Raw genomic sequence first — 20,081 nt, forward strand, 5'->3', positions numbered from 1 at the left:
CACGGAGCCAGACGCGGGGCTCGAACTCATGGACCGTGAGATCAATACCTGAGCCGACATCGGATGCTTAACCGATTGAGCCACCCAGGCGCCCCAGCTGAGACTGCGTCTTAGCTCAATTTCTCCCTGTGCCCAATTCTGCTTTCCACCTGTCCTTCTGGTGGGTCCCATTAACGTGCTCTAAAAAAGCCCTTACCCATGACTCTGCCTCAGAATCTGCTTCCTGGGGACCCCGACATACAGCACACACTAATGACATTGAAGAGTGACTATTTCCACACTCTGGCCAACAGTGGGATACATATCACTCTTAATTCCTTCCAGTTTGACATGCCGAAAGTAGTATCTCTTTGTTGCTTAAATTTGGAGGAATATAGACTCTCCCATATGCCCTATCGGCATTAAGAGTACACACCGACCGAAGCACATTTCAGGAGGGCAACTTGCCAAAAATAAAAATTGAACATTATGTAGACCCTTTTTTAATTCGAGGTGTTTTTAAAATTTTTTAATATAGATTTAAAGGTAATTGTAGATTCACACAAAAGAATACAAAGAGATCCCGTGTACTCTTTACCCCAGTATCCCCAGTGATAATATTTTGCAAAACTAGAGTCCAGTATCACAGTCGGGATATTGGCATTAAGGTTGAGATTTCCCTTCTTACTTGTACGTGTGTGTGTGTGTCTGTGTGTGTGTGTGTCTGTGTGTGTGTGTGTGTGTGTGTGTGTGTGTGTGTGTGTTTAGTGCTATACAATTTCACATTTGGACTCACCTATCCCCATTAGGATTCACCACGACAATGAAGATACACTGCACAGTTCCATCACCACAAGGATCATCTCTGTTGCCTTTTTTGACCAGCCCTACCTCCCCCCATGACTCTCCACATCCTATCCCACCCCATCCCTAACCCCTGGCAATCACTGAGTTGTCTTCCATTTCTAAATTGTGTCACTTACAAATGTTATATATAAAAGGAATTACATAGCATGTAACCTTTTGGGATTGGCTTTTTTCACCCAACATAATTCCTTAGTTTCTTCCCAGTTGTGTAGTCCATTCATTTTTTTTTAAATTTTTAAATTATTCTAATTAAAAAACTGTTTAATGTTTATTTATTCTGAGGGAGAGAGAGAGACGGAGTGTGAGCAGGGGAAGGGCAGAGAGATAGGGAAACGCAGAATCTGAAGCAGGCTCCAGGCTCCGCGCTGTCAGCGCGGGGCTCAAACTCATGAACTGCAAGGATCATGACCAGAGCCGAGGCGGACACTTAACCAACTGAGCCACCCAGGCGCCCCTGTATCCTGTTCCTTTTTATCGCTGGGGTGTATTCCATGGCTTGGAATGCAAAGCAAACCAGAATCTGCTTACCCATTCACTTGCTGAAAGACATCTGGGCTGTTTTTAATCTAGCAATTCAAGATCTAGACATCTAACCCTCAGATACAATGACTCAAAGGAAAAGAAGTGTTTACAATATTCCTCCACCCCCACCCCCCACCTTGCAAATTGGAAGAAATCAACATTCATCAGTAGGGACCTACTTAAACAAACTGCATTAATTCACCTAATGTATGTGTGCCCATACAGAGATATTCCATGTATATAATCGAGTTACAGAAGAGGAAATATATTATGCTCCTTACGTGGTTTGGGTTTGTGTGTTTGTTTTTTTAAGTGTCACTGACAGCAAAGAGAGCAGAGAGAACTTTGTGCTCACGTTTCCGTCAATGCCATTCCGTAAATTCTATATTCCTGTCCAGTATTTATCTCCTCACATTTATTTCGTCCTGTTGCCTTGGGTAGGCCCTCAGTAGCATTGTAATCATTGGTAGTTAAGGCAGGCATCTGTGTGTTGCTTCTTACCTTAACGACAATGTTTCTAAAGATTCACCATTAAGGGTAACATTTGCTGTCTATTAGCTCAGGGAATATAGTGGATGGTATTGTAACAGCATCGCGTGGGAACAGATAGTAGCCGCATAGCATCATGTATACAGTTGTCAAGTCACAATGTTGTACTAATGTAACATTGCGTGTCATTTACACTTCAATAAAAAAAATATTTGCTGGGGCGCCTGGGTGGCTCAGTCGGTTGAGCGCCGACTTCGCTCAGGTCACGATCTCACGGTCCGTGAGTTCGAGCCCCGCATCGGGCCCCTGTGCTGACAGCTCAGAGCCCGGAGCCTGTTTCAATTCTGTGTCTCCCTCTCTCTGACCCTCCCCCATTCATGCTCTGTCTCTCTCTGTCTCAAAAAAAATAAAATAAAAACGTTAAAAAAAAATTTGCTGTATATTTATGGTAGATACCCTTTATGACTATTTCTATTTCTATCTAGAAAGGATGTTGCATTTTAGCAACCGTCTCCCCAGTACCCATGGAATGGTTTCCCCCCTTTAATCCCTAAATACAGTCAGGTACATTGATATCTCCATTGATTCCCCAACTTGAATTTCTCAGATAAATCCTACTTGATCAAGATCTATTATTCTTTTAATACACGACTAGATTCAATTATCTGGTATTATTTAGAGTTCTGGCCTCTACATTCATAAGTGAGATTAGCCTGTAATTGTAGTTTCTTGTCTTGAAATCAGAAATACACTAGCCTGACAAAATAAGATTGGTGGGTCCCTGTGTTTTTCTAAGCTCTGAAATGTAAGATGTGAGCGAGCTCCCCTCTGAGATTTGGTAGAACTTGACTTATAACTACAAAAGGCTTGAGTATTGGGTGATAGGGAGGGAGGGGCATATTGGTAGATGGGCCTTTAACCACCATTTCTGTTTTTTGTAAGTGTTTTCTATTGGCTTTCTTGGACCAATTTTTGGTAACTTATAATCTCCTTGACATTTTTGTCCATTTTATCTAGGTTTTCAAATGGATTGGTATAAAGTTATATAGCTGGATCATATCATTCACACATTGATTATGTGAATTTGCTATGTATGCTCTATTACATTTTTAAAAAAATCTTTTTAAAGAAAAGAAGGGAAAAGGGAGCCTAACAATTTAAACCACGTGGATAATTCCTCTTGTCATTCCAGTTAAAGAAGTTATGCCTCACACGAGCAAGACGTGACTGCTATCCACACGGTCAGTCCGTTTCTACCTTTGAGCATCTCGCTCTGAGGGTAATTCAATAGTTTAAAGACATTTTTCACATAAGTCGGCCATGAACCAAAAAAATAACGATGGGATTCAAAGAAGAAAAATCGTTAGATTTTTGCAAGAGCATATCTACCTCCAACATCAGCCCAGCTTACAAAAGAATTTCTCCGGCAACTTTCCTTATTTGTAGTTCTTACCTCACCCTCTGACTTCAGCTAGGATGCTGCACGAAGAAGTCTCCTAATTTTAAGAATCTCCTCTGTGTCCGTGCCCTCTCGTCCTGCATCATATCACGTGTGTCTTCTCTCTTTGCCTTCATCCTACGTGCAGGAAGTTGGTATGTGCGTATCATTCTTTCAGAAACTCCAGCTTTGGGTTTTAGTGATCATCTCAACTATTGTTCTTGGTTTGTTTGTTTCATTTATTTCTGCTTTTATTTTTATTAACTTGATCCATCCATTTTATTTGAGCTTATTTCATGCCTGTTTTCTTGTCCCCTGTTGCTGGAGTTCGTCTGGGATTTCAAAATGGAAATGAAGCAGTCCTTAATAAAAAATAATAATAACAGAGCACCTGGGTGGCTCAGTCGGTTAAGTGTCCAACTTCGGCTCAGGTCACGATCTCACGGCTGTGAGTTGGAGCCCCGCGTCGAGCTCTGCGCTGACAGCTCAGAGCCTGGAGCCTGCTTTGGATTCTGTGTCTCCCTCTCTCTCTGCCCCCCTCCCCGCTTGCACTCTTTCTCTCTCTCAAAAATAAATAAACATTAAAAAAATTAAGCTTAAATAATAATAATAGTAAGGAGTTGGGGGGGAGTAGGCGTGCCTGGGTGACTCAGTCGGTTAAGTGTCCAACTCTTGATCTCAGCTCAGGTCTTGATCTCAGGGTCTTGAGTTCAAGCCCCGGGTTGGGGGCTCCAACCCGAGAACATACATTAAAAAAAAAAAAAAAGTACGTGCACTCTGAACCAGCAATTTCACATCTCTGCATCTGCACTAGAGAACAATTCACACATTTGTCCCAAGATGCTATATAAGAATTATCTCTTCACGTTATTGTTTATAACAAAAAGGAAGAGCCTAAAAGCACATCAATAGGAATATAACTTACTAACCCATGCTATACTGAAATAGAATAGTACACAGCAGAGAAAAAGAGAAAAGTAGAGCTTCATGAATGCTGCCTTGTCTCTTTTTCTATCCAAACAGCTATCCAGTTGTCTTTAAGCCACTTACTGAAGAGTCTCTTCTCTCACCACATGGATATGCTATCCTGGTAACATACTAAATCCTCATCCGTTCCTGGATCCGTATTTCCACACTTTATTCCATGCCATTGAGCTATCAGTGCACCCCCTCGGTCTATGTTCTGCTGTTATAAATTTTGTTGTTTGATAATGTATTTTAATATATAATGGAGAAGGTTACTTCTCATTACTCTTCTTCTAGAGAATGTCCCTGGTAATCACTACCAGTTCTGAAAAAAAAAAAAAATGCTATTGAAATTTTGATTGAAATTGCATTGAATTTATAGATTTATCTAGTGAAAATTGACATCTCTACAATTTTGAGTCTTCCTATTCAAGTGCAAGGTTTGACACTCCATTGATTCAAATCTTCTTTTATGGCCCTCAATAGAGGTTTATAGTTTTATTCATATAGATCCTTCACAATGCTTGTTAAGTTTATCCCTAGATATTTATGGCTATTGTCTCACAAGAATATGGAATTCAGTATTTCCAAAACTGAACTTTTAATCTACCTCGTCACATTCTGTTCCTTTGCCAGATCCTCCCCGGTGCAATTAGGGCACCTGTATTCACCTGGTGCCGTTGTCCAGCACCTGAGTCATTCCTGAGCTCTCCTTCGACCTCACGTCCAACTCCTGACCAAATCTAAGGACGCCATATCTCAACGCCTTGACCTCTCCTCATCTACACCATCAGTCTCCTTGTCCACGCCAAGCCACCAACTTAACTTATTATAACAACGCGATAACTATTTTATGTTCTCTCTTCTTCTTCCGTTCTTTACACAGCAGCATTTTTTTTTAAAGGTAAATTGACCAAATCACTCTCATGCTTGAAAGCCCCAGTGGCCTTGCATTGCCCTTAGATGCAATTCAACGTCCTTAGCAAGGCCAACAAGGCTGTAAACGATCTGGCCCATACCTATCAATCACTTCAACCTTAAATATCCCACCACTGTCCTCATTCATGACACCCAAGCCCCAGTGGACTTACCTCGGTTTTTGAAATTACTGATGGTGGTTGATTAGGTCATCATGTCTATTTCTTCACTTCCTCCCTGTAATAGAATTAGACGTCTTAGTCTCATTGCTATTGGAATCGGCCATGTGATTTGCTTTAGCCAACACAATGTAAGTAAACAGTGCAAACAGAGGCTTTAAATGGGCAGGCACGGTTTGGCTTGGATTTCTGTCATCTGGCAGGAGAGCACTCTAATTAGCTGCTGGTCTCACATGGAGACATGAGTGGAACAGACCTGAGCCCACCCTGTATGCAAAACTAGCATTCACCAGCGATAGACACTCTGGAGCAGACAATAGGTATTTATTTTTTTAGGCCACTAAGACCTGGGAGCTATTTGTTACACAGCGTTCATCACAGCCAATAGCTAACTAATGCACCAGTTCTCTCCTACCTCCGCGACTTTGTTTAATGTATGTCCACTTCTCTAGACTGTAAGTTTCATGAGGGTTAAATCTGTGTCTATTCTGTGTCCCTCTATATCGCCAGAGCCTGGCATAATACTCATTATGTGGGAGTGGCTAAATAAATGTTCATGAAAAATAACTATGGTAAACTTTTCATGGTAAATACTATCTCTGATTTTATTAAACTTTGCAACATTGCTTAGGTATATAATTGCTTAAAAAAAGTTTTTTTAAATGTGTATTTATTTTTGAGAGAGTGAGACAGAGTGTGAGTGGAGGAGGGGCAGAGAGAGAGGGAGACACAGAATCGGAAGCAGGCTCCAGGCTCTGAGCTGTCAGCACAGAGCCCCATGCTCAAACTCATTGACTGTGAGATCATGACCTGAGCTGAAATCGGACGCCCAACTGACTGAGTCACTCAGGCCCCCCCAGGTGTATAATTGTTGTCAACTGCTCTGTTGCCGGTCATTTCACTGAGCTCTCCTATTCTTACTAATTACCTTCCAGTTGATTCTTTTGGGTTGTCTATAACCAAAAGCGTATCATCTGTGGTGGCAGTCTGTTAAACTGTGGTCCCGACAAACCATGCCTCTTGGAATTCACATCCTTGTGTAGTCCCTTACCATTGATTCTGCACTGGGCCTGTGACTTCCTTTTAATCAATGGACTGCAGTGGAGATGGCACTCCACTGTGCCAAGAATTAAGGAGGCCTAGAAGGTTCTACTGTTGTGCTTTTGTGAGTCTGGATCTACCCTGTAAGAAGTCTGGTTCCCCTGCTGGAGGGACCACATGGAAAGAGACAGGAGAAAGAACCACTCCAACTGGCAGAATCTTGAGCAAATAAAAGGGTTGTTATCTTAAGCCACAGAGTCTTGGTGTGGTTTGTTACACATCAATAAATAATTGAAACATCTGTAAATAACAACTTTGGCGGGGGGGGGGGGTGGTAAGAGAGAGAGTGAGAGAGAGAGAGAAACAGAATGTTAACTATAGAGAACAAACTGACGGTTCCGAGAAGGGAGGTGGGTGGGGAGATGGGTGAAACCGATGCTAGGGATTAAGGAGTGCACCTGCTGTGATGAATACCCAATGTATGACAGTGTTGAATCTCTAAACTGTACACCTGAGACGAAGGCCATACTGTATGTTAACTAACTGGAATTAAAATAAAAACTTCAAAAAAATAGATTTGAATTTAAAAACAACAACAGCTTCGTGTCCTGAATTGAAACCATTATGCTACTCTACACTCCTGTCTAAGTGCGTTGGCTGGTTCTTTGATCCTATTTTGTAATCCGTCTGAAAAACATTATGAGTCTTAGTATTTGCTAAAGAAAGTAAAATTTGGGGAAAAGTCATCAAAACACTCATATCGGTTATTTCCTGAGCATGATATTATGGGAGGAGGGACTTTCAATTTCCACTGTATGTTTCTGTTATTTTTAAATTTTATATATAACATTTATTATCTATATACTAAAAAGATATTAATAGTGGTGACTGTAGGTGTCATTTTTTTTCCCTTCCATGTTTTACTGTGAAGAAAAACGACTTTTTTTGCTATGTGTATAAAGGTGTGTGAATTTTACATATTTTGTCGTGTTGGGTACATGTCCATTTTTGTAATGTAACCAAATGTTTAATATCAGCATTGGACTTTGAAATTTATTAAATGTGTTTTTGCGTTTGTCTAAATTGGATGGTTTTTCTCCCTTGATTTATTAGCATAGTAATTTAGATAACCTAATATTGAATCATCCTTGCATTATTGATTCTCCGGGTAAAAGAACATTCCTCTTTATGCAGTAGGGGGTCTGCCACAGGTGGATCCCATGAGGAAGGATTAGGGCTTGAGCGAGAAGCAAATCAGTGCCTCCAGGCGCTTCCAGATGGCCCAATAGATAAGGAGTCCCCTTGCCCAGAATGCAAGCATCTTCTGCATTCTTTAAGGAAAACTCAGTTGTCCTTATGTATTCCCACGACAAATCCCCTGTGATCATAATCCACTTTCACTGCCTGAGCCAGTGATTTTCAGTTGCACTGGAAGACCCACACCGATCAATCCAGACAACCAAACAGTTGAGGCAAACAGCATGAAAGAGAGGTAGGAGGCTGAGTAAAAGAGGAACTAACACCAAATGAAGTAAAGTTAACACGGGAATCCAAAGAGAACTCGGACGGAAGTATAGTTAATGAATGTACTAAGAGCTATTTAAGTCGATGTCACATTCTTAAATCAAAATTAGGCTGCCAACCATAAAAATAAGCAGCACTCTTGGAAATTTAAATAACGGCTTGCTAAGATTAAAAACTCGGCATAAAAGCTGAATAACAGGACAAACACATACGAAGACCAATTTAGGAATCTGCAAAACCAAAATAGTTGACTCTCCAGAGAGCAGTGCTAAAGTAAAAGAAAGGATTTTTTTTCTATACCTGACACTCTCCCTCCTTCCACTGCTGCTCTGGAAAATCTGGAAGCAATCTGATGAGTGGGACAAGAGGAGAGTCTGAACCAGGAGAAAAAGATCCCTGCTTTCTGCTTCCCCAGTGTAGACTGCCAGCCCAAGCATGACCTAGGCTTTCACTTTCCTTGCAAAAATCTTTCAGCTGAATTTGAAGTATTGCATGGGATGTATCTGCTGCAATAAAACTTTTCTTCGGCTTGAGATGAGCGGAGACCTGATTGACAATGACCTGGAACTTCGTGGGGCTCCTCTGGGATTTCCCTCAGGGCTATGGAATGGATTTGAACAGACAGTGGAAAACAAAAGCCCAATTGCTGAGTGATTATCTCCAGAGTCCTGCTGGTCCTGCCTAATGCGCCTAATGCGGCCATGCGGTCCTCAAACTGCAGAGCACATCAGACACTCCAGGGAAGCCTGTTAAAAATAGATCTGGACGCCCCAAACCACAGTCAGTCCCTCCCTCAAGGTGGGGTCCCAGCAATCAGCATTTTAAACAAGGCCCTCCCCTTGGAGGATTCTGATCAAGTTAACCTGCTTGCCACGCATTAAATAATAATACTCTTCAAACCCACTGCTCAACGCACAATCGCTTTCCTCTGTGCCTTAATGCAAGCTCTTCATTTCTCTTAAAAGTCTCTACCTCCACTTTATGGCCTAAAGTGCCATTTCTTTGCAAAGCCGTCTCGGATTCCCTTCTAAACTCCCATTTTCTTCCCTCCCTTGAGCTCTTGTAGCCTCTCTTAAATTTTAGCGTTCCAGTTAAAAGCTTTGGAGTAAAACAGACCAAGGTTTGGGTCCCGGCTTTGCCACTTATTAGCTGTGTGACCTTCACCAAATCATCTGAAGTCTCTAAGCTTCCCTTTGCTCACCTGTAAAATGAGAACGGTGCCGGTGGAATGATAGGATGTCTGGAATTTTCCTTTTTCATAACTTAGATGGGGGAAGTGAGCAGGGATATGAACAAATCAAAATAATTATCATCCATCGGTTGATAATGATTGAGGCTGGATGACAAGTACCTAGGAGTTCGTTATATCATTGCGTCTATCTTGTGTATGTTTGAAATATCCATAATAAAAGGAAAAATTCATTTAAAAACATGAATGCCCCATCAGGAAAAAAAAAACTGTATAATCAAAAGGAACTATTGATAATCCATGAAAAAGATGCAGGCAAATGATTTTAAATGTTTGGTCTTTCTAATAATTTTTTAAAATATTTTAACATTTACTCATTTCTGAGAGACAGAGAGAGACAGAGCGTGAGCAGGGGAGGAGTAGAGAGAGAGGGAGACCCAGAATCTGAAGCAGGCTTCAGGCTCTGAGCTGTCAGCACAGAGCCTGATGGGGGGGGGCTCAAACCCACGAACTGTGAGATCGTGACCTGAGCTGAAGTGGGCACTTAACCGACTGAGCCACCCAGGGACCCCATGGTCTTCCTAATAATTTTTTAATGTAAATGTTATAAAGATGATATCTCTTACATAATAACCAAATGATATTAAATAAAATAATGGATATTAAGTCCCTATCACAGTATCTACCACATAATTCTCAATAATTGTTATTTTCCTCCCTTCTTTCCATCAAGGCAGTTTGTGTATACATGTTACGTCCCCTCCCTGAGCTACACTGGGAACAGCGAAGAGAAGAAACCGTTTCGGTCTCCAAAGTGCCCACAATGCCTCCTACATGCACTTGGCCCAAACTAGGTACCCAGTAAATATTTGTGGAATGGGTCTTATTTATTTAACAACCATTTGCACGACACATACTGGGTGACTGGCGCTATTCTAAGCACTTTATAAATATAAATCTGTTCCATCAAGGACTAGCCCAATGAGGCCCTCTGTGCTAAAGATGAGAAGCCAGAAACAGCAAGATAAGTACCATGCCCAGGATAATACAAGAAGAAGCGGCAGGGTGGAGATCCGAATTTGGGCGTGCCCTTGACACCGTCCCCTCGCTCGATCACGGCCGTGCTGTCCGTTGTGAATGTTGCCCTCGCCACCGCCCCCAGCTTGCGTTGTGGGAGCCGCAGCCTGTCTGCCTTGTGAATGAGAGCAGGGACTTGGCTTCCCAGAGTGGAGCCTTTGGGAAGGAGTTTCTGTCCACGAGTCCTGAAGTGGCAAGTGCCAAAGCAGCAGCCGGGCAGGAGGAGGGAGAGCCCCGTGGGCTGGAAAGAGAACATCGCACACAAGAAATCCAAAGGAGCCAGAGGTGAGAACTGAGTCAGGGCTGCAGAACAGGTTAAGGGTTCAAAGCAGGAACAAGGAAGGGAGAAGAAAGCAAATGCTGGGGTTAAGAGATCAGAAAAGAAGGAGGGGGGCGGGAGGGGGAGGGGGAAAAGAAGATCAGCAGCAGGGGTGTGAACATCTGGGCGTAGCACACACACAGCCAGCTCACAGGACCCACGGGGGCCATGGCACACAACTCCCCACCAGATCCACCTTCAAGTGACATCACATTGGTGGCTCGAACTCAGCCGCGGAGACCGTATTTACACCAGGGAAATCGGCAGACACCACAAATCAGAGCTTTTAATTTTTTTTAGCAAGCTGTCTGTCAAACATCTCCCAGCATGCCACTGGGTTCATCCCAGGTGATCAGCTCGTCTTAGCCATCCAAATTTATGAGTTGTCTCTTCTGGTAGGCAGGGTCGTTGCGCTTCGGTAGAACAGGTTTGCTCAAACGGGCCATGAGGAGGCAGAAATGGATGAATGCATGCACGAATTTTCCTGAAGGGGTTCCTAATAGGAACTCCTAAAAGAGAGGCATTATAAGCAATTTTGGTAATTGCAGCTTTTCAGGTGGCAAACGAGAGAGGCATCCCCCACAGGCTGCAGTCAAGAACTCAAGCGTCATTATTCAATCATCGACATCTCTCTGCAAAGCACGGTAAATAGACATTTCCAGGAGGTTTGGCAACAAGCCAGGTTTTGCAGCATCCTTCCCCTCTCAGCAAGGAGACTGGGAGAGTTCATGGCGTTCGTCTCCTGACCAAAAGAAACTAGTGAACAAACGTGGATTGGGCTGCTCCAGCAGCTGTCCTGAAGGCTGGCCGTTGCCCCAGGATCAAACACACAAACAGGAAGCGGGCGCATCTCAGACCCCAGCCGTCTCTCCCCCCAAAACCATCTCAGCTGGCTCAATCAAAGAATGCGTTACTACTTTTCAACATCCTTAACAGGAAGTGTTAGTTTGGTACACACTTCAGCTAAGGTTCAATTACAAGTTAGCTTCTGAGAGGGAACAACATACTTTCTGACTCATAACCTGCTGTATAAACCATGTCGTCAGTCCAAGAGTACTGAAAACATGTAAGCTGAAGAAATTCTGGTATATGCTTTAAAAGGGGGGAGGAGGGGAAGCAACCTGTGTTAAATCTTCAACTCATTTTGAATTTTCCAGATCCATATTTGGAGATATCCATGTATAACCTAGCTTAAATATTTTTTAAATGTATTTATTTATTTTGAGAGAGACAGAAACAGTGCAGGTGAGGGGGGCAACGGGGAACAGAGAGAGAGAGAGAGAGAGAGAGAGAGATAGAAAGAATCCCAAGCAGGTTCTGTGCTGCAGAGCCCCACTCAGGGCTCAAACTCATGAAACCACAAGATCATGACCTGAGCTGAAAACCAAGAGTCAGACGCTTAATCGACTGAACCACCCAGGCGCCCCAGCTAATTTTTAATATGTTCTTTAGAAAGCCTGAAATGGGGCGCCTGGGTGGCTCAGTCGGCTAAGTGTCCGACTTCAGCTCAGGTCACGATCTCACAGTTCATGGGTTCAAGCCCCGCATCGGGCTCTGTGCTGACCGCTCAGAGCCTGGAGCCTGTTTCGGATTCTGTGTCTCCCTCTCTCTCTCTGACCCTCCCCCGTTCATGCTCTATCTCTCTCTGTCTCAAAAATAAATAAATGTTAAAAAAAAAAAATAAAAAAAAAAATAAAAGAAAGCCTGAGAAAATGCGACTCTGTCCTTTAAGAAGATCTGTTATCAGGGCAGCAAGATAATGAAACAGCAGCCACTAGAACCTGCCTCCATTGCAAGTCATGGCACCTAACAGGTGCTCAATAATAAATAAAAATAAATAAAATAATAAATAATAAATAAATACTTGGTGTTGAGTAGAGGCAGTGGAGTTATAGGAAGAAAGGCATCAAGATTACGGAAACATGCCTCTTCCTTTTCCAGCTTATGCCGATCTGCTGAAAAAGAAAACTTGATTAGCGAGGAATCACTTCTTCTTGGAAAGAAGTCTCAGAGAAGACAGGACGCTATGGGTACTAATGGTAATTAGAAAATTAGGAAGCAGTTCTGATCTTGCAGTTCGTGAGTTCGAGCCCCTGGGACGGGCTCTGTGCTGACAGCTCAGAACCTGGAGCCTGCTTCAGATTCCGTGTCTCCCTCTCTCTCTGCCCTCCCCAACTTGCGCTCTGTGTCTCCCTCTCTCTCTCTCTGTCTCAAAAATAAATAAACAGTAAAAAAAAAAAAAAATAGAAAATTTAGAAGTGAAAGAAATGAAAGGAGGCATCAGAGGCTTTTCGGGAACTAGGATGACAGTCTCCTGTAAAGACTATTGACTTTGTAGACTCTCTGAAGTTCAAACCACAGGAGCTGATTGCAATCTTTTAGAATTTCAGGTTTAGAAACTTATCCTTCTTTTGAGTCCTAGTAGTACAATTAGGGTTAGATTCAATTTCATTATGAGCAGCTTACCTGTATAAAGAAAAATGCTAAATCATATAAAGGTGTTCATATTCTTTAAAATTTTGCTTTTAAAAAAATATTTTAGGTGTTCATATTCATGATCAGTTCACTGTCATTTATTTTACTTAGAACTTTTTTTTTAGCATAACTGACCCAAGAGCCCCTGACCCACCCTCTTCTCTGAGAACTACCTTTTCCCTTTTGGACTTCAGTCAAATTGACTTGCCTACTTGGCCCTGGTTCACAGCATAGTTCAGTGGGTCAGTGCGGACACAGGTTCAGCTTGGGACAGATCTCTTCTCTCTTTGGAACTGAGGATATTAGGGATAGATGCTAGGGAATATGGGAAGCTGTTTGGATGCTAGACCTGTAACTTGGGAGTTCAGGGTCCGCCGGGATTGTAAAAGCAGACAGAGCCAGTCTCTTGAAAAAGTACGAAGCATACATACCGACCAGCAAATAGAGGTGGGAATATGTGACCTGGGAACGAGACAAGAGACAGCTCGGTGGCATCTCAATGACTCAACAGATCCTGCTTGCAGCCTGCCCAGGTTCTAACTGTTCGTTTTTTCTTATGTCAAACATCCCAGTGTCCCTTCTAGGACATTTTTTTCTTAACGTAAGCCAGTTGATAGTGGGTTTGTATCACTGGCCACTGGAGAAGCTAATCAAAGTACTTGTCTGACAGCGTTAGCCCCTGGGGCAGTCTCGCTCATCGGTCCAGCAGGAGCCTCCTCTATCTGATGCCACTGGGCAGGCAGGAAACGATTTGGTCCCAGGGTCAGACAACTCCAGGACCCCGGTTTAGCTCTGCCTCAATCCCGTATGTGAGTAGGAGCACATCACATAGCGTCACCGTGCCTCGGTTATCCCAAGGCCACCTCTCTACGTTTTTGTGACGTTCTGCGTGAACCCCCAGTAGATACTCATTTCTTTCCATTAAAATGATAGTTTAGAAGAGGCACCTGGGTGGCTCAGTCGGTTGAGCGTCTGGCTCTTGATTTCCGCTCGGGTCACGATCCCAGGGTTGTAGGATCGAACCCTGCATCGGGCTCTGTGCTGACAGCTCGGAGCCTGGAACCTGCTTCAGATTCTCTGCCTCCCTCACTCTCTGCCCCTCCCCCACTCACACTCTGTCTCTCTCTCCTTCAAAAATAAATAAACATTAAAAAAAATTTTTTTAAAAGATGGGGCAGGCTGGCTGCTAGGGCTGGGTCTGCTGGCCGTCTTGCTGTGAGACAGGACAACTGTCTCAGAAAACACATGAAGAGCCATGAGCTGGGGACTGGAGGATCTTTATCAGACTCATCAAATGTAATCCGTACAAATAACCACATTCCCATTCTACAGATGAGGGAGCTGTGTCCAGGGTATCTTAGCTACTTCCCCAAGTCCCACAGGTGACAACTGGGGAGGGGGGGCGCTTATCTGGGTATGAAGTCCCACTGGACCCTGACTGCCTGGTTCAAGTCCCATCTCCATCCCTTGCCGGGTATAGGACCTGAGATAAGTCACTTCACCTCTCCGTGATCAGTCTCCTCCTTGTGAAATGGGTTTCGAAACAGCCTCAATAGCAGAAGAGCACTAAACGACACGATCCGTGGGACGCACTTAGCGTAATGCTCGGCAGATAGCGAGCTCGGGAAATGTTAGTTATTAAGAGGAGCGTCTGCCTCTCTGCCTCCCCCTGGCATCCGTGGCACTCTTCACTTTCCACCAGATTTGCACCTTTACTCATTCACTTCCTCAATCCGTAAACACGTATAATGACGGGGCTCTGAGGACCGAGAGATGCGCCTACGTCGACCTTCAGGGTAAGGGAAGGTCCCGATGAAGAGGTGACTCAGAGAAATGAAGATGTGAGGAGGGCTGTTGCCAGCAGGGAGAACAATGTCAATCACAGTCAGGATGGAGGAGGAGTTGTGACACATTCTAGGGAACAAATCATTCATTTTTAAGACATAAGTTCAGAGCACATTGCTCTTAGGATCAGGGCAATCCAGTGGTTTTCCATCTCACTCAGGATAACAAAGTAGCTACAACGAAGGGTCTACGAGACCCAATGTGATCCGCCTGAACCCACTCCCTCTCACTCTCCCGTTCTGTTCCAGCCATGCTAGCCTTCTTACCGATCCTTGAAATCACCCCAGGGCCCTTGCACTTACAGCATCTTCCACTAGATATCCACATGGCTTGCTCCCTCACCTCCTTCAAGTCAAGGTTCAAGCACTGCCTCCTCACTGAGCTATTCCTTGAGGGCCCTCTTTAAAATTATGCCGCCCTCACCTGTCACTCTCTACTCCTTTCTTGCTTTCTCTCCATCGTACTTACTGCCTCTGATACACACCATCCCCAATTAAAAAGAAGCCCCATGCCGGGCGCCTGGGTAGCTCACTCGGTTAAGCTCAGGTCATGATTTCACAGACTGTGGGTTCGAGCCCTGCATCGGGCTCTGTGCTGACAGCTCGGATTCTGGGTCTCCCTCTCTCTCTGCCCCTCCCCGTACCCCGCTCACGCCTGCTCTCTTTCTCTCAAAAATAAATAAAATATTTTTTAAAAAATGAGCTCCATGAGGTCAGGGATTTTGTTTCTGTTCACCGCTGTATTCCCAGTGCCAAGAAAGGACAGTCCCTGGCACTGGAAAAATGTTTATGGAAAGAATGAATGTGGCCACTCCCCAAATGGCTAAAGCAAAAGGGAAGTTGTCAAGAACCAGATCACATGGAGTCCTGTGTGCTAAGATAAGGCCAGTGAACCTAAGCCTAAATCCTGTGAGGGGCCACGGAGGATGTCAGCAGGCCACAATCTGACCAGACTCCTATTGAAGAACAGTCTCCCGGGCCGAAGTGTGCAACTGAGACTAAGGGAGCCCGGAAAAAGCAGCAAGACCATTTCCGAGGCGAAAGCCCCCAGTGAGAACTTACGAAGGCCTAATGACGAAGGTGACTAGAGGGGTGGAGAAAAAGGAACGGAGTAATGAGCATCTGAGGTGAGAACGTGTAGGACGCGGCGACTGGTTGACGATAGCAAGTAACTAAGAGGGGATGTGTGTCTTAAATGACTCCTTGGGTTCTGTCCTCAGCAACTGGGCCCGTAGCTGTCCCACCACGTTAGGGAATATGAGTGACAGTTTGGGGAGGAAGGAGTGAGTTCAATTCTGTATATATTGAATTTTGCAAGCCAGTGAAGATGATCTGGGTTAGACCAAAGAGTCTCTTCATACAAATGGTAGTTGCAGGGGACCCCGCTGAAATGGTAGGTCCCAGAATTTTAGTAGAAGCCTTGCCGCGGTATCCGGCAGTCGGGGGTGAGAGACGGTAGGAATACGGGTGGGAAACAGATTTTACTCTCTCTCCGGGTAGAATGTTGAATGAACTATCCCCATATAACCCCATCAGTGGTGACTGATCCTATGGGATAATCAGGGATAGCACTATTGTTCACCTACGCTACGGGGTGAATTTGGTCTTGTGGGCTGGCCTGGGAGCCTAAGCACCTTCTGTTGTTTCCCTGCTAAAATGTACACCTGTTCACAAGCTGAGGACGGCGATATTATAAGATGGGAAACCTCCGTATCTTTCCAGTCGTACGTCGTGAATTCTTCCACCTAAAAGACAACTGCTTTTGGAAAATGTGAGTGAAGTATGTTTCTGACTCCCAAATAGGTTGCTGACGCTGAGGAGCATGGGTGACCTATCATAGTTCCAACTCTGAGATAGAAAGAATCCTTGAGGGGAAGAGTATAGAGAAAAGAGGAGAAATCCCAAAACATCATAACAGAACTTTGGGGAGACAAATATCTGAAAATGCACCATAAAACTTGGCAAACATGTTCCTCCGAGTACAGGAGTTTCAATAAAATAACTGGTTGTACTAGTCAGGATTCTTTGCGTTGCAATGAACAGAAACTCAAACTGACTTACGTAAAAAAAAAAAAATAATAATAATAATAACAATAACAATAACAATAATAAAAGTATTCAATCAATTTTTAAAAAATTAAGGAGGGACTACTGTTGGCTCAAATGGCTGTAAAGTCAAAGGGTGGCAAATACAGCTTCAGGCACAACTGGATCCAGGGGCTCAAATGACGGCTACCCAGTTCAGTTTCATTTCTTCCCATCTCTGCCTGGCTCTGCTTTCCTGTATGTTGGCTGCTTTACCAAGCAAGTTGACTCTTCATCAAAGCATGACGGCTGACGTCAGTTTTGGGTTTAGGTTTTATCCTCCCAACAACCTTAACGGAAAGAGGATACTCTTCCGACAGGAGGAGTGATCACAAGTGATTGGATGAGTTTGGGTCACGTGCCATCCCTAAGTGAACACGACAGCCAGAGGGACTGGAACCCGGATTAAGCACACCTGGGTCATAGGCTACCTGGAACACAGGCTTAGCGCAGGGAAAGGAGTGTTTCCCCAAGGAGAATAACGCATTCTGTCACCAGAAGGAAAATAGATGGTGGCAGCAATGATGGCAGATGTCTCAGGGGAACCTGGCCGGGGAAAACCTTCCTCAGGGGATTGTTTTTCCTCAGAAGGCTCCTTTCAGGGCTGACGCAGGTATGTGTGCGGCCCCAGTGAGCTGGGGGAGTCAAAAAAGACTGCATAAAGCATAGAGAGGATGAATGCTGACTGAGGACATAACTCACCCCGGTGAATGCATCGGCTGTGACCTCTCTGTTCCACTCCCCCCGCTTCTGCTTCAGCACCCAACAAGCTGATTTCAATACCCAGCCCTCCCCACTGTCCAGGGTCACCTCATCTCCGCTACTATTTGGCAGGATGATTGAGAAGGAGAAAAAAGGCAACTAAGTTCAACAGTTCATGAGATTGAGGTGGGGTGGAAACAAAGAGCACTTCCGAAGCTGGTGGGTGTGCTTCTACATAGAGTCTCCCCCTCCCTTGCCCCGCACTGTAGTTTCATAATGGGCGTGGCCTCGGAGTATGACCCTTAGGTCACACCTCTGAGAAAAGAGAAATTATTATGCCACGCAGGGAGGTTGAATGAGAGGACTTGCCAGACGCCCTCTTCTAGGTATCAGGGAAAGCGGGGATCGGTCGGGGAAAGAAGGCCTGGGGTGGACCCAACTCAGACACCAGACAAGGAACTGGCATCAGCAGTTGGTTTAATAAAACAGGAGCTGGAGAAGCAGTGCCCGTTCAAGCTGCATAGGCCACGGGACGGGTCGAAGATGAACGAGGGAGGTAAAATCCTAACTAATGACTAGGACACCAAGAGGAGGTGAAGTGGAAGCCTAAATCCATGAAGCAACGTGGCCTTCAGGGACCACCATCCGGTTGTTTTATTTTTTTTATTTTTTATTTTAATATATGAAATGTATGTCAAATTGGTTTCCACACCATCCGGTTGTTTGAACAGTCATACGGAAGTTAGGTGGGGAAAGTGTGAGAGCCATTGTCTAGAGGTAACTCGAGTTCGTACACAACAGGAATCAACGAGCAGAGAACGCCCAGCGAAAGCCAGATAGGTACCGAGTTGGTCCGAATGGATTCCTTTAGATAATGCATGGGCCTCTGGGGTAGGTCCAAGGTCATGATGCTTGGACACTGCTCTATAAATCTTAGGGAAGTACCCTTTCTAAGTTCAACACCTGATATCAACCAGTAATATGTTCAAAAACCCTAAGTCCTACTCTTCTGGGGCCACCTTTATAGCTTGGTGTTGAAATAGTGTTTTTCAATGAATTCTTTATTAAACTTGTTTCTTGACTTACGACCTGTCAACAAAGTGGGTTGTTGCTCCTAAAATATGGATCCAGCTCTTCTAAGACCCACACCTTGGCTGGGCACTCCTTTAGGAGAGGTTTCTCTTTTGATGGATATTTTTCTGCTGAAATAGATCATCAGGTCTTTCAGCCTGTGTTCCTGTCATGTCTGAAGCATTTCTGCCTTACTTAAGCCTTTCATTATAATCAGCTGCCCTTAGCTAGCTACTCCCTGCAAGGGCTCTGCCTCAATCACATATGCATTAGCACAATTGCCCTTTTTGCTGTGGATCAAGTTATCTTTGGGGTGCCCTATGTAAATGAGAACACTTCAAAATGCTGATTTATAATGAGCCAAAAGTTGACTGACAGAGTAATAATACTACTTCTATGAGTGGACTGTTGAGAAGGCCACATGGATGGACCAAGAAGGAACATGGCCGGGAAAGAGAAGTGAGATGACCAGAAGAATGGACAGAAAAGGAAAGGAACAAAGAGAGACGCAGGCAGGTAACGACGGCCAGCGGGGACTGGGGGGTGATATTAGGCTGGAGGTGAAAGGGAAAAAGACTCATTTTTTTGTGACCGTCATGACAGTAACAGAAAATAATATAAGACATGGAAGTCACTGGGGGAGAAAAAAAGTGAATCTGATAGAGTAACTGATAGGATTGAGCACTTGAAAAAATGATGTGTATGAGAAAGGCAAGTAGTACAAATGAAAGAAAAAAAAAAGAAGGGCAATAGGAAAATTTTTCAGGAAAAGAAATATAATCACAACACACCTTTTGGCTCTTCGGTGAACAGTATTGGCTAGTGATCGAATTACAAACAGCGATATCGTTATATTAAAAGGATGGGAGATAGGGAGTATAAGAGAGCTAAACCCTCCACCATTATTTCAGGATGTAAACAGATAATATCTAAAGTTGAGGGGCGCCTGGGTGGCTCAGTGGGTTAAGCGGCCGACTTCGGCTCAGGTCATGATCTCACCGTCCGTGGGTTCGAGCCCCGCGTCGGGCTCTGTGCTGACAGCTCAGAGCCTGGAGCCTGTTTCGGATTCTGTGTCTCCCTCTCTCTGACCCTCCCCCATTCATGCTCTGTCTCTCTCTGTCTCAAAAATAAATAAACGTTAAAAAAAAAAAAAATAAAAATAAAAAAAATAAAGTTGATACATCAAGGAACAGGTAAAGGAGCTCATTATTTAGAAAATAGCTCAAAAAGGTAAAAATGGTTGCCTCCAGAGAAGAGGAAGGAGGTTGTTGCTTCTCATTACAAGCCCTTCAGTGCTGTTTAGTTATTTTTAGTTAGCATGAGACTTAGTGTCAGAAAAAGCTTTACTGAGCATCTGCCCTGCGCCAAGCATTTGACACACGTTCAAGCCTCATTC

The 20,081-nt window shown here is 44.1% G+C and overlaps 1 long non-coding RNA gene across 1 annotated transcript in view; it reads right to left on the minus strand.

Moving 5' to 3' along the window:
• Positions 1–3,245: 3,245 nt before the first annotated feature.
• Positions 3,246–20,081, minus strand: part of LOC122234642 — a 37,871-nt gene continuing 21,035 nt past the window's right edge. Inside the window, exons 3-4 of the long non-coding RNA XR_006212509.1 lie at positions 5,353–5,416; positions 3,246–3,627 (exon numbers count right to left, since the gene is read on the minus strand). This is a non-coding gene — a long non-coding RNA (uncharacterized LOC122234642). The remainder of the gene's footprint in view (positions 3,628–5,352; positions 5,417–20,081) is intronic.

Source organism: Panthera tigris, chromosome E3 (assembly GCF_018350195.1).
Source record: "Panthera tigris isolate Pti1 chromosome E3, P.tigris_Pti1_mat1.1, whole genome shotgun sequence".
In the NCBI taxonomy this organism is placed as follows: domain Eukaryota; kingdom Metazoa; phylum Chordata; class Mammalia; order Carnivora; family Felidae; genus Panthera; species Panthera tigris.